This window comes from Asparagus officinalis, chromosome 6 (assembly GCF_001876935.1).
Source record: "Asparagus officinalis chromosome 6, Aspof.V1, whole genome shotgun sequence".
Classification (NCBI taxonomy): Eukaryota; Viridiplantae; Streptophyta; class Magnoliopsida; order Asparagales; family Asparagaceae; genus Asparagus; species Asparagus officinalis.
This window is the reverse complement of record NC_033799.1, coordinates 17,534,103-17,543,774: the sequence shown is the minus strand read 5'-3', so window position 1 is coordinate 17,543,774 and position 9,672 is coordinate 17,534,103. Positions and strand designations below refer to the sequence as shown.

The 9,672-nt window shown below is 39.3% G+C and overlaps 2 long non-coding RNA genes across 2 annotated transcripts in view; both read left to right on the top strand.

Annotated features, from left to right (window-relative positions):
- Window positions 1-3,293, top strand: part of LOC109845187 — a 17,778-nt gene extending 14,485 nt beyond the window's left edge. The window contains exon 3 of the long non-coding RNA XR_002248247.1: window positions 2,442-3,293. This is a non-coding gene — a long non-coding RNA (uncharacterized LOC109845187). The remainder of the gene's footprint in view (window positions 1-2,441) is intronic.
- Window positions 7,203-8,044, top strand: LOC109844246. The gene is made up of 3 exons (XR_002247919.1): window positions 7,203-7,382; window positions 7,865-7,885; window positions 7,981-8,044. It is a non-coding gene; the product is annotated as an uncharacterized LOC109844246 (long non-coding RNA).

The following is a 9,672-nucleotide window of genomic DNA, read 5'->3' as shown; positions in this document are numbered from 1 at the left end:
GAACAGAAAAACCATACAATACTTGACATGGTGAGAAACATGCTAAAGGCCAAATGTATGCCAAATTGTTTTTAGGGTGAAGCTGTCTCATGCACTATATACTTGTTGAATAGGTCACCAACAAAGTGCATTGATAATCTTACTCCTGAAGAGGCGTGAACTGGTTATAAGTCAAGTGTAAAACATCTCAAAATGTTTGGCTCCATTACTTATGCTCATATTCTAGAAGAAAGAAGAAAGAAACTTGATGACAGAGGCGAGAAGACAGTTTTTATTGGCTACAAGTCCAGAGGTTACAAACTCTACAACCCTATTACAAAGAATGTGGTTGTAAGTAGAGATATTATGTTTGCTGAAGAAGAACCTTAGAATTGGAATTTGGAAGCATAAAATGATTCATGGCGTACTCTCTTTGATATTATTGAAGACATGTTCTTGTTGCAACTGAAATGGCATCTACGACCAATGCTCCTGAAGCACCAACCTCGCAAATATCATTAGAAGTTGAAAAACCAAGAAAAAAATCACCAACCATCAATTCTCTTGAGAGATTATGAAGTAACTCCAGATGATGATATTGATGTAGATGGAGATATAGTGTACTTTGTAATATTTACAGATTGTGAGCCGGTCATGTTTGAAGAGGCTTTTCAAGATCCTAAGCGGATAAATGCAATGAAAGAAAAGATAACGGCGATCGAGAAGAACGACACGTTGGAGCTTACTAATATCCTATAAGGACATAAAGCAATCGATGTGAAGTGAGTTTTCTAGACAAAGATTAAGGCGAATAGCGAGGTTGTGCGGAATAAAGCAAGATTGGTGGCGAAAGGCTATGAGCAAAGGACTGGTTATGATTACCAAGAGGTATTTTTCCCTGTTGCTAGAATTAAAACTATTAGACTAATAATTGCCTTGGCTGCACAGAAGCATTGGAATATTCGTTAGATGGACATGAAGTCAGCTTTTCTTAATAGGTCACTTGAAGAAGAAGTTTTTGTGAAGCAACCACCTAGATTTGTGAAGAAAGGGTGTAAGCATAAAGTATACATGTTGAAGAAAGCTTTGTACGAGCTGAAGTAGGCGTCGCGAGTATGGAACAAAAGAATAGATTTTTTTCTTTCAAAAAAGTAGAGTTCAGAAGTGCCCCTCTGAGCATGCCTTATATGTGAAGATAAACAACTCTGGTGATATACTACTATTATGCCTTTATGTTGATGACTTGATATTTACAAGCAATAACGTTAGTATAATTGAAGATTTTAAGAAGTCGATGATGCATGAATTTGATATGACAGATCTTGGATTGATGTCTTATTTTCTCAGTATTGAAGTGGTTGAAGGCGATGATGGGTTTTTCATATGTCAAAAGAGGTACTGTAAAGAGTTGTTGAAGAAGTTTTAGATGTTCGATTGCAATCCTGTTAGAATTCCTTTGAGGTTGGTACTAAATTATCTTGAGAAGGTGATGGTGCACAAGTTGATCCTACTTATTTCAAGCAAATTGTTGGGAGTTTGAGATATCTCACATGTACAAGGCTAGATATAGTCTATGGAGTTGGTCTAATTAGCAGTTAATTATTTGGAGGCCCCTTGCCAATCTCATCTACAAATTGCAAAGAGAATTATGCGGCACCTAAAGGGGATTTATGATCATGGTTTGTTTTATTCTTCATCTAATAATTGTGATGTTGTAGTCATAGTGATTGGAGTGGAGATCATGATGATCGTAAAAGTACTTCTAGCTATATTTTTAATTTTGGCTCCGACATAGTTTCATGGTCATTGAAGAAGCAGTCTATTGTTGCACACTCAACTTGTGAAGCAGAGTATGTAGCAGCAGTGTTGAGTGCTTGTCAAGTAATTTAGTTGCGTAATGTGCTAAGTCAAATTCATATTCATGTTAAAGGTCCTACAAATATTTAAGTTGACGACAAGTCCGTAATTGATTTGGTGAAAAATCTAGTCACTCACTGAAGGAGCAAACATATTCATACTCGTTACCATTTACTACGAAACAATATTGAGAAGAATGAGATCGTGTTGGTTTATTGTAAGTCTAAAGATCAATTTGCGGACATCCTTACGAAACCTTTGAAGTTTGAAGCGTTTATCAAGTTGAAGTGCATGATGAGAATAAAGACTTTAAAAAATTAGGATTAATGGGGGATGCTGAAGTTAATCCTTATTCTAAAATTATTTGAGTTTATTATCTATAGAAATTCGCCTCTTTTATAAGAGTTTGTTTTATTAGGAATTAGTTCATATTATTTATCTATAGGCTTTGAGTAGTTTGGCTTTAGAGTTCATATCAGCCAAAAAAAAAAAGAGAGTATAAATTTAGTTGTTCTTCCCTTCCACTCTCTTCATATATCTTGATTATATAATTGCCTCTTTGTTAGTAGATGATCCAACAAATTAACTGATCTAAACAAATTCAGGATCAAAACTAGGGTTTCTGAGGGGGAATCTTGCCGTAGAGGAGAGCAGAGAGAGGAGAATCAGCTTCAGCCATGGAATGAGCTTCAGATGGCTAAGAGGCTTCGATTATCTCCTTCAAATTCTCAAGATCTCAAAGCAAGATAAGTGGAGAGAGATCGAAGCTGAATTGGATCGGTCCCCTTTTTATAGAGAGGCCCGGAGGCTGGAAAAGATTTCGAGTTAAATGTTTAATGTTGATGGGTTTGTGGATCCGCTATATTTGGGCCTACTTTTCGGGCCTGGCCTTTAATTGGGACAAATTCGGAGTTTAAAGTACTTGGCATGATATGCTAATACAAGCTGCTCTATGCGGTGCGTCGCGTGCATGTCTTAAGGTAATAAAAAACACTTTGGTTAGAAAATATGGGGATTGAGTAACGAGGACGTGTTTAGAGTTCTGACTTTCTGCTGAAGCTCTTGACACTACTAGAAAAATAAAGATTCTCGACGGATCAAATTAGACGGACAAATTTCTATCTAGTTTGAATCAAACTAGACAGTCATTTTTTCGTATAGATAATTCCGTCTTGGTTGGCTCAATCTAGATGGAAAATTCCGTCTAGATTGAAAACCTAGACGGAAATTTTAAATTAATTAAATATTAGTGTGGGCCCGCCATCCAAGACGGAATTTCTACATACCGTAAGTTTGTAATACAAGCACGTCCTTTTGAAATATGATTTCATATTGTACTTCATGTAAATTGAAATATAATTCAATTTTGTGTGTCCCCGAACAAACTTTGTCTATATGTATATCAGACATGAGAAATATATTGTAAACACAGCAAAATCAATTTGTGCAAAATTTTAACTCCTATATATTCTTACATCCTAGATGGAATTTCCGTCTAGAAAGCAACATAGACGGAAATTCCGTCTAGGATCACTATTCTAGACGAAAAATCCATCCGTTTAGGTGCAACCAGACAGAATTTTAAATTCCATCAAGGTTGACTTCCATCTAGTTAGATTAACTTAGACGGAATCCTGTCTAGGTTGAGTCAACCTAGACGGAAATATCCTGACGGACTTTCCTAGACGGATTTCCGTCTATATTAATCTACCTAGACGAAATTTTGGGCAACCTAGATGTTTTTTCCCGTCTAGATTGGTCGTTTTTCTACTAGTGTGATAAGTTTAAATGATACAACTAGGAGCAAAAAAACTGATATGCCAATACAAGTTATCAAGTTAGAAACATGATATCAAACTTATATTTTATGTTTATCAAATTTATGAATACAATTACTTATGCATTTGTTTTACCATTTCAAGCGACATTCAAATAAATTTCAAAGTCCTTTAAATTTGGTCAAAAAGTCCATTCATAAGGAATTAATGTTACTTTGTCATATATTAATTGTTACCTCACAATCCAATAAGTTACTTGGTTATTTTTTCACACAACAATTAAATAACAAATATAACTTTTCGCTTTCCAGTATTATTAATAATTTCTGACATGTTCCTCTTAATTATTTACCCATCCTCTGTCTAAAATTCATTACAGGCAACGTTATAAGAGTATAACGGGTATCCTTGTCCTATGAAGGGCCTATATATATGACAATAATGCCACTTAATCTTCATCAAGTGAATAATTAAACAGGCACAGAGAAGTCTCATAACATTAGTTGGCATGAGATCAAGTCACGATATTGCGTATAAAAGAATCTCCTCATATGACGAATAATACCTTGATGTTATTTTGTACTTAACATGTTAGTATATATGCTATTGAATGACTCCATTACAGCCTGATTTTGATTACATTTTTCTTTCAATATATATTTCAAGCCTTTGAATTGCAAATCCCATACCCAAGAGGATGATAAGCGATAACTATAGTAATAGTCCTCTCCCCTTTCTTTCTTGTAATACCAATCCTTTGTTTAAATCCTGCGGAACCCACGAAACATTAATCCCGTGAATTTGAAGAGGAATCGAAAGTTAACAAAACCTTGTAATTACTTTCTAATTTCTCATGCATTTCATCAACCAACACCAACCCAACTTAATTAATTAACTCGGCCAAATTGAATGTCTACTTGCATCTCTCTTTCCAATAGCAATCAATCAAGAAACCAAGAAAAATGTGCACTCCTCCTCCTCTTCTCTTAAGCTAGCCATGAAAAAGATTCACATAGGAAGACAATGCAGCGGTGGAGCATTTAATCCAAAAGAAATTAACCGCTACCAGAATATTAATTAGTTAGCTCAAAAATTTGCCCTATATAAACCCTCTTTAGCCTTCTTAATGTGATTGTATACAAACTCATGAAAATGGCTACTTGGTCTCTAGCTTGCGTACTCTTTCTTGTTGCTGTAGTGAATGGCGTCAATAGTGAGCCATTGGTGAAGCAAGGAGAGAATGGTGACGGAGTGAGGAAGCCGGAGTGGTTCTTCGAGTCCGGGCCGGGTTGGAATTGGAATTCCGGCAACGGGTGGAGCTTCGGGCGGTCGTTTACTTTCGGAAACGACGGTGGCGGTGTGGTGCGGGAGGATGGTGGGTATTGTTTTGCGAGTCGGCAAGGCTAATTCTGTGGCGGTGGCGTGTGGCGGCGTGGGAGGCAGGAGGGTGGTATTGTTATGAAGTCGGAAGGCTAATTCTGATGCAGTGGCGGTTGTGTGGAACGGTGGAGGAGTGTGTGTATTGTCTTGGTTGAGAAGGCTACTTCTAGAGGGGATAGAGATTGTTAGACAAAATGTGTCGCCGGTGGAGGAGTCGGAGGTGGAGCTCCCAGTGTGTTGGGGTGGTGCGATTGTTGGCGAACTGGAGTGTATTGGTGGCGCAGTGTGGCTGCTGCTGACGATTAGTGTAGTGTGCTGGGCAGGAGTAGCGTGACGGCAGCTAGTTGGTAGTGCCGAGGAATTGCAGGAGTAGTATTGGAGTGTGCACCCAGTGCTTGTTAGACTGTAGTGGAGTTGAGGAGCGCTGTGCTTTGTGGACTGGAGCTGCATGGTAGCGAATAGGCGGAGGCGGCGTACTGTGGTGAATTGAGGAGAGGTGGTGGTCGGTGGGGATTGGGACGGTCAGTGCTGGTCGGAATTGGTGGTGCAAGCGCGGAACTAGGAGTGAGGTGGAGTGGTCGTGAATTGGCGGAGAGTCGCCGTGGTGGATTTGGGAGGGTGTGTGTCGTGGTGAATTGGCAGAGCTGGTACTGTGTGGACTTGGAGGGGTGCAGGTGCTGTTAGCCCGAATTGGTGGACGCGGTGCGAATAGGAGGTGAGTGTGGTGGATGCGAGGTAGTCCGCGTGCGTGTGGATTGGTGGCGGGTGCAGTTCTCGTATCGCGAATAGGTGGACGTCGTGTGGCGGTGCTGGAATTGGCGAGTATGGCGGTCCCACTGTGTTGGAGCAGGTGTCCGTGTGGAATTGGTGGAGGTGGCTGCGAATACGCACGGTGCAGCGGAGATTTGGTCGGTCGCAGTGCCACTGTTTGGTGGCCCGTAGTGGATTGGCGGTGACCAGGTAGGATAGCACGGGAGGGTGTGCTGGCGGTGGTGCCGAAGGTTGCCTTGTAATCGCGCGCGGCGCGGACTTGCCAACCGTGTCAAAGAAAAAAGTGAACATAAAAAGCATAAGAAAGGAATACAAATCGGTGGAAATCACGGCAAAGTTGAAGGTGGAGGTGGTGGAAACAAGGGCGGAATTGGCGAATCATTGGAGAACAAGGCAGCTCGTATAGAGAAGTTGCCCTAAGTATTTTATTAATCATTCATCAAACTAGTATTTATTTGCTTGGAAATGCTTCGCCTGCGGTAATAAGGAAGCACTTTGAGAATTATTAATATGCTGTGTCTTTTTTGCATTATTTGCATTTGTGTTTAAGTATTTGATGTTAGGAAGTTTAAGAGGGGAAATCAGACTCCTAATTAATCTTTGTGTTATTGATAGTAAGAACTAATTTTAATCGTGTAATGCATGAGAACGTTTTGCTGTAAGTGAAAATTTTAGAGTTCTGTTTCGCTAACTAACATCTACCAACCGTGAAGATAATATGATAGCATTTCGCATGATGATTTCTCAGATGAGGGAGGTATAACACTATTTCGTATAAGTTTTTTTAATTTATTATTTTTATATGGAAATCTAACCCAAAATCTCGAGAGCCATATTAAAATTTCCGAACCACGACGATCACCAGCGGTTCCTTGCTTCATATAACATTAATGATAGCAAATTTTTTATAACACAACTTCGTAGAAGATAAGAGACATGATGGTCAGAGTCAACACTTTTCAACCCAATCTATGCTCTTAAAATTAGCAAACTCCATGTCCATTTTTTATTTAAAAATTCCAATCTTTTCATCTGAAATTTTCATTTTCGGGCAAAACTCTAAAAAAAAGAAAAGAACAAGAAACATTGAACTTTGGGATAACACGGGCTATAAACATTAAAAAGAAAAGAAAACATCTCGTGCTTTCAAAAAATATATTCCACCCTGAAGCATCATTTTTCATAAAAAAAATATTCGCCTCCCCATCCCTATTTTTTTCCTCTCATTTTCTTCCTTTCATTATTTTCTGATTAATCAAAGAACTGAGTTTGCAAGAATATTCAAACAAAAACTTTTCTAAATTTCATTGGACTTTTGTGTAAGTCTTCAAAGTGTATAGGGTCATTGTTTAATTTTACGGTCACATTTGTTTTCTGCAAATAACCTAAAGTTTCGGGGGCTTTGTGAAATTTAACCTCCTTTCCTTCATCCAGAGAGCCTCTTCGCGCTCCGGAGCCAAAACCTCTCCTCTCTCTCTCAATCGCGACCCAGTGGATCTCAGCTCCTTCTCACTCTCTCTTCACGCTCCAAATTCGAAAATTTTCTAGGGTTTCTACTCCTCGATCTGTGATTTTGTCCGTGCTCTCGGCTTCGAGCTCCAGTTCGCGGGAAGCATGGTAGGTTTTCATTTCTCTCTCTGCAAAATTCTAGGCTTTGATTTCCATATATAATGAATTAACGTTGATTTTGATTGCATCTTGAGCTTTAGGGCCTGTTTGTATTTGTAGGGGGTGAAGGGAAGTTAAGGGAAAATGAGTGAAGGGAAGGGAAGGGAAGGGAGTTCCCTTCCCCTTGGTTACACACCAATTTGGGGGGTAACAATTTTTATACTATTAGGGGGTGAACCAAAGGGAACTAGGGTGAATTAACTTCACCTCCTAAGTGCTCCCAAACAAGGTGAATGGAGGTGAATGGTTCCCCTAACTTCCATTCACCCTCATTCCCCTCAATCCAAACAAGCCCTTAGTCCTTTGGGGCTTTGGGCTTTGCTGTAATCTGTAATCTGTAATCTGTATCTTTGTTGTAATCTGTATCTTTGATTGAAATCTAACAAATGCTCGTGTTTTATGCTTGTTTTGTATTTTGGCGTTGGCTGCAGCCTCTTAGACTAGAAATCAAGGTATTTGCTTATTTTCTTTAAAGCATTTGATAGGTTTTGGTTAGAAATTCGCTAATTATGACAATTGAGTCAGGGGAAACTTGTGCACAGGGCAGAACGAGTGAAATCGGTTGATCTTCATCCAACAGAACCAGGGTAATAGTGCAACTGTAGATGGACAAGAGCCCAACATCTCATTAGAGGCGGAGTTATAAGCAAATCTTGGAGAATAAGAAGTATTTGTGTGAACAATATCGGAACAATTAAAAGAGAGATTACACCGTGCGTGATTCTATTGAGGAACTCGAGTTTGTGCATGATATTGTTGATTGCCATATAAACCATGTCCATCATAGGCCGTGCGACCTCGACCACCGTGAAAACCTCGATTGTGGCCACCACGCCACTGCCCACACCCGTGCCAGCCTCCTTGCGCTGCTTCTGTTTGCTGGGCACCTACTGGGGGAGTCAGCTCGCAGCGCGCGGTGCTGCTGAGTACCAAACGTACGAGCCGACAAAAGCCTGATGACACCGGCGACAAGGGTTGAAATGAAATCAGCATATGCCGGCTCCTTCAGAATGCGGAATGCCAGTTGTTCAGGGATCAACTGGGCGCTAATCATCAAAGGTGACTTAGTGTGCCCAAAATAAGTCACGCCGTAATAAGATTCTTAATCACTATTCAATCCAAAAAGAATGTGTTGCTGAGCTCATGATCGCTCAACAAGAAATTAATCATAGCAAGCGATAATAACTTTGAGTCTCGCGTTAAATAGTCTACATGATTGATCACCCTTCTTGAATGGTAATGGTGCGTTTTCAATTCCATAATTCAGAGAAAGACTAGACAGGGCTGTTGAGCGGTCCCAATATCTGAAAAGGTTGCAAATCATGAATTCAACTAAAACTTCTCCGAGACAAAGTAGCGAAAAGCCACGACGAAGGCTGGTGATCATCCGAATCAGAGCTATAATCGAAGATTGAGTTGAGCGACGTCAGTATGATCTATGAGGACAACCCATCAACAAATCCAAGTAAATTATAAGACATTATATGATAGTGAACTGGTCTTCATAATTAAAAGTCTTCAACAGCTGTTAATTTCACCGTGACAAATTGGTCACTTATGCCCAGATCAAAGCCAAGTAAAAGATGAATTCGAAGAGCCAGCAAAGGGTAAGTCACCATTGTAACATAGTGATGCAAAACCACGTGCATAATTCAGTCATGCTGTCCTGAACTATATATTGATGACCCATTCAGTTGCATGATTGCAGAGACAAGGCAGAGTTATTGCTGGCTTAGAGGTTGGTCCAACTGAATGTATGGCGTCGTCGAGAAGGGTTGTTGTTATTGCAAAAAAAATAGGGGATGCGATTCACCAATGAAGGTTACGCAGTCATCGAGCAGAGACTTTGTATCTCGAAAAGATTATGAGTCGGGTTGTGGTGAACCGAAGAGACCATAGAGAGGGTCGAAGTCTAGAATTCTCCAAGTCAATATGATCTCCGTAGATAGGGATTTGTTGTCGAAATCAGCGGAAGTATTGAAAGTTGAGATTGGATGGTCAAACAAACATAAGATATACAAAAAAAAAAAAAGAAAAAAATAAATACAACCATAACATATAACAAAACAAAAAAAAACAGAAAAATGAACATGAAAGAACGAAGAATACACAAAGAAAAAAGATAGAATACGACGATTAGAAAAAAACAAAAAAAATCAAAGACAGTACATATAGAAAAAGAGACAACAATACAAAGAAACAAGAAAAAAAAAAAAAAAAAAAAAAAAAAGAGAAGAAA